General features: G+C 31.9%; 1 pseudogene; it reads right to left on the bottom strand.

The window, feature by feature from the left end:
* Positions 1-5,072, bottom strand: part of LOC106463942 — a 34,021-nt pseudogene that overhangs the window by 16,208 nt on the left and 12,741 nt on the right.

Below are 5,072 nucleotides of genomic sequence, written 5' to 3'. Positions count from 1 at the left end.
TTCTTTTCTTATAAAGATATTAAATTTAAAAGTAAAATTGATTCCTTAAACATCAAGCAAACTAAAAAAAAAAAAAAAAAAAGAGTGAATAGTGCAACATTAGGGTGAATCAATCTCTGAAACCTAGGATCAATGATTAACACAACTCAGATGTGGAAACTGTACCAGATAGTGTCACACATGCTGGGTAGATTGACAGATCATCAAATGGAAAGGATGCATCATCATACTCTGATACTTGAAGGTTAAAGTGTTGGATACAAAAGAATGTTTAGTGTCGGCATTATTATTTAATTTATTTTGTGACTTAATATTTAAGGAGTGTTTAGTTTTTCATAACAAGAGAGTTAAAAGTCAATCATTTTAAAGGGGATAGTTATGACAAGTTTGGTTATGAAACTCTGTACGAGTTATACATATCAAAGGAAATGGCAACAAACTGACAATCCACCCTTTAATGGCAAAAATGAAGAAGATGACTGATGAATAGAGATGGGAAGATATGCATCTTATCCATCCAGTGGCCTCAATAAACAAACTTTCATAGCATGCTCATGTTTTCCATTTTGAAATAAGCGTATTAAGATAAAGGGGGCCCACAGCTGAGCAAATTATATGAGATAACCTCCAAAAACTTGGACAGATGTACCTGTAAACAAGATGTAGGTCAAAAGGAAGGTCATATTGACACAATCCACTTGAAAAGGGTAGAAGAGTAGGAGTATATATAGCAGGCGTCAAAGGAGAAGTAGATGATGAAGGTAAGGCAGAAGGACAATCATTACTTGCTAGTCATATTGAAGCAGGAAGACAATCAAAAGCATAAGGAGATGCTAAAACACTAATCAACTCCTGCTGGCATACTTCTCCTCAAAAGAAAACCAGTTCGGGTAAAATACCCAAAACGAAACAAATGCCTGGAAAAATCTCTTTGATGGTCAACTGAAATGACAGGGGTAATATGAGTACCTTGCAACACATCATAATAAGCTAAAATGTCAAGGGACCATATGAGCCACATGACAATAGAAACTATGTCAGTGAGACCTACAACACTGGTTGACAAAATCAAACTTTTTTTCTCTCATAAAAGATGAAAACACAAGCTGATTCCAAATCTGTTTTCAGTTTTCTTCTAACACATCTATTTATCAAAATATGATTGGTGTTATCTTCAGCACAATTTAGGTAATAATCACACATTAGGCTAGTTAACATAACAACTTTATTAATTTTTCAGTATAATTCCCATAAACGTTATACACACCACAAACACTTGATTAAATTTATATAATACACACTTATAAATTAAAAGGTAAAACAACTTAAATTATAATTAAGGCAATAACCTTTCAAGTTTGATCAGTCTCATCATGAAAATTTGACATGCTAGAGGAAAACCAAAAACAGATTTGAAGAAATCAGCATCCCAAGAGCTATCTAGCACACCCATAATTATATTGGATGAAAATGACTTGTTGGCCAGTGCAATTAATGAACGCTACAAAGTAGATACTTGGTCCTGACTAAAAGAATCAGGAGAGTGAGAATAGCTAATTGTGTAGAAGAAGAAGAAAGTCTCAAAAGAAGATAAATCATAGCATGCAGGACAAAAAAAACTGATGATGGATCAAAGCAAAATATCATACTTAAGACTAATAACCAATCTGAGGGTCAAGAGTATGAGAAGTGGAATATGAAGTCTAATGATATTTTGCTAGTTTCTAAAATCATCAGCAGCAATCAGGAAAAATGTGGAAGAAATAAGGATTCAAAGTACTGAATCATCTAACCTAACACTAGCATCCTAAGGTGTAACAGAAATTGGCTGAGGATTTCAAATCAAACGTATCTGAGAAAAAAAGAGGAATGAGACCAGCAGAAGCTTCTTCAGGATTAGAGCTAGCAAATTAATGTATCTTCCCAGTTTTGAATAACCTATACTATTAGTTCTCAATATGATGATTTCCAAGTTCATTGAAGTAAACTTAATGCTAAGGACATGATTGTCAACAATAAAAACTATTATAATGGGAAAGCTGAATTTTTATACACCTTCTTGATGCAAGCACAATAAGTCATGTGGAAGGAGGAAAACCATAGGGAAGTTAATGCATGTGTCAAGGATTGCCAGATCTTTAGTTACTTATTTGTCTACATCATGAGAGCAAATCAACAAGGTTTTTTGTATTTTCTCCTGTTTTGAATAACCTATACTTTTAGTGCACAATTAGTTTTTCCATATGAACTAACCTTTCCATTGGTGGATGGTATGCATAAAGTAGATTATTTTACTGTTTTTACAGAATAAGCTCCATACATAATATGCTTGAATATTTACAAACCATGCATCATAACCTCCATATAAAAACAAAATAACCTTTTCTTCAGATGTATGATTAGTTCTACATATAAACTAACCTTTACTGTTGCTGCACGTAGGGTGCCATAGATAAGTGCTAGTTCTCCAAAGCTTCCTGCTTCACCAATCGTCGTCACTAACTGACCATTCACAAATACCTAAAAATTAAATTTTATTACAATCTTCAAAACCCAGTGTGGTTACAAAAAAAAATAAAAAAATTATTGAGTGCGTATGGCTACTGTTTCTATATTTATTTATTTTTAGTATCTTTATAATTAAGTTACAACATACACTAATAACAAATTGTGTGTGTGGATATTAAACAAACAATGTTAATTAAGGTCTGTTTATAGCAATTAATGAATTAACAAATTACAAAACATGCTCACTTTATAGTGTACCTAAAGTATATATACTGTAAGATTCAAAAATTTCTTACAATGGCATATATTGCATAAAATACTTAATATCTATAAAAATTTACTTTTCACATACATTTGAAATGGAGACATACAAAACATAAAATATGCTTGTTTGTTTGCTTGTTGTGTTAAATATCACTCAAAGCTACATAAGGGCTAACTATGCTAGCTATCTCTTATTTTGAAGTGACAGAATATATGGAAGGCAGCTAGTCATCACCACCCATCACCAACTCTTGGGCTACTCTTTTACCAATGAATGGTGGAATTGACCATCACATTATAACACCCCCACAGCTGAAAAGGCAAGCATGTTTGGTGGGATGGGGATTAGAACCTGCAATCCTCAGATTGTGAGTCGAGCACCCTAACCACCTGGCCAGGATGGAAGAAGTAAATCACAAGAAAAAATAGTGTTTCAAGTGTTAAAAGGACCTATTGCCAAGATCTGTAGAGAAGTATGGAATAAAAACTCATCCTAAAGAATGCCCTAACCACCTGGCCATGCCGGGCCAACTCTTGTCAAACTGAATAGTGGGATTTGACAATCATACACCCAAGGCCCCAAAGTGCAGAATTTTATTTTGTTTTGCTGTTTTGTTTTTAGTAATGGTAAGCAAACCAAGGAATCTCAGACCCACAGTCTGGCATGCTAACCACTGGGCCATACTTGGCCCATAAAACATAAAATTTAAGAAGCTTAATGTGAACATTAATAATAATATTTTCTGTAACATTAAAACTATCATGATTCTTTATGATAATTAATCTGTATTCTCCACTTGAGATTAGATCTACCAGAGTTTCATTTGATTTGAAGAGAGATTTATGTGCACTGAACTTAAATACAACAACAAAAGAATAATTCATTTTAACATGAAATGCTCTAATATTTCTGTATTTCTGATATTTAAAAAACACACAGCTTTGTAAAATATACCTCCACTTCTCCTTCATCAATAACATAGAAATTGTCTCCTTCATCTCCCTGATAGATAATAACTTCTGAAGCATTGTGTATAACAGGAAACATGGCATCAAAGATGTCACTACATAAAAAATGTATAGGAAAAAAACAATGAAGAAACAATACAACATAAAAGAGGCCCATCTGACATAATAATGAGTGTAAAATTAGGTTATTATCAAGCAAACTTCATACATGCCCAAAAATTAATTATGTACTACAAGAACAGTCCAGTGATAAACTATATTAAAGTATCTATAAAAGCAAAATTAAAAACTTGCCATACCACAGGCTTAAAATGTTTTAGCTCTAGCTAGGTATAACTTAACAAAAAATCTTATTTGTATTTGTTGAATTTTGGTTAGTATTTTAAAATTATTGGCAAAGAAAACTTTTATTACAAAAATTACTTACAATGGTCAACTATCATGTAAAGCTAATAAAATTTTCTCCATTTTTAAACTTCATTTGATATTATTTTCAGCTTGTGTTATTCACAGCATATCCCTCACATCTAGCTATTTCAAAGAAAATGGTTGTTTCCATCATAAAACTTTCGGGTACAAATACAACAATTATTTAGGACACTTACAGGATGGTGTATATTCTTATTAAATAACAATGCAAAAATAAACAATGTACAATTAATACCCATATACTACAGCCATACTGCACTAGTTTTTTATAATTTGAACTATGTTTCAGCATAAAAATATGTCATATTTCTGGTGAGTTAATTTCTAATTAATATTAACTATTGACCAAAGAAAGCTGTCAACATAGGTCAGAAGTAAAAATTAACACAGTAATGAACATAGCTAATTTAATATACAGTTCTTACTTATGATAATTAGAATGCACTGTCTCATCAATTTACTACCCTCACTGTGATGTTCTCTGTTGTATCCCAATATTTCAAGAGGTTCAGCGAGCTTAGGAGATTTTATGTTAGAATGAAATCCACATACTAAGCTAACAACATAAAATAATTATTGTAGAAAAAATATATAAAAAACTGAAAAATAATTGTAAAAAATTTATATACACAGCATGGTCACAAGTAAATAGACACCACCTTTTCAGAAAAAATGAAATTTTTCAGTCATATTCACATGAATTGATATATTTATAATTTAATTAATATCTAGTAGATCTTCCTTTCGCTTCGTGGAGTTCGTTGATCTTTTGGGGCATAGTGAGAATCATCTCATCAATTTTAGATTGTGGGATTTTGGCCCACTCTTGCTTCAAAACTTGGAGTAGATCGCTCTTCGAAGTTTTTTTTTTTTTTTTTTTTGTTGTTGTTGTTTCTTAATAT

The sequence above is a fragment of the Limulus polyphemus genome, unplaced genomic scaffold (assembly GCF_000517525.1).
Source record: "Limulus polyphemus unplaced genomic scaffold, Limulus_polyphemus-2.1.2 Scaffold1523, whole genome shotgun sequence".
In the NCBI taxonomy this organism is placed as follows: domain Eukaryota; kingdom Metazoa; phylum Arthropoda; class Merostomata; order Xiphosura; family Limulidae; genus Limulus; species Limulus polyphemus.
This window is presented reverse-complemented; position numbering and strand designations above follow the sequence as displayed.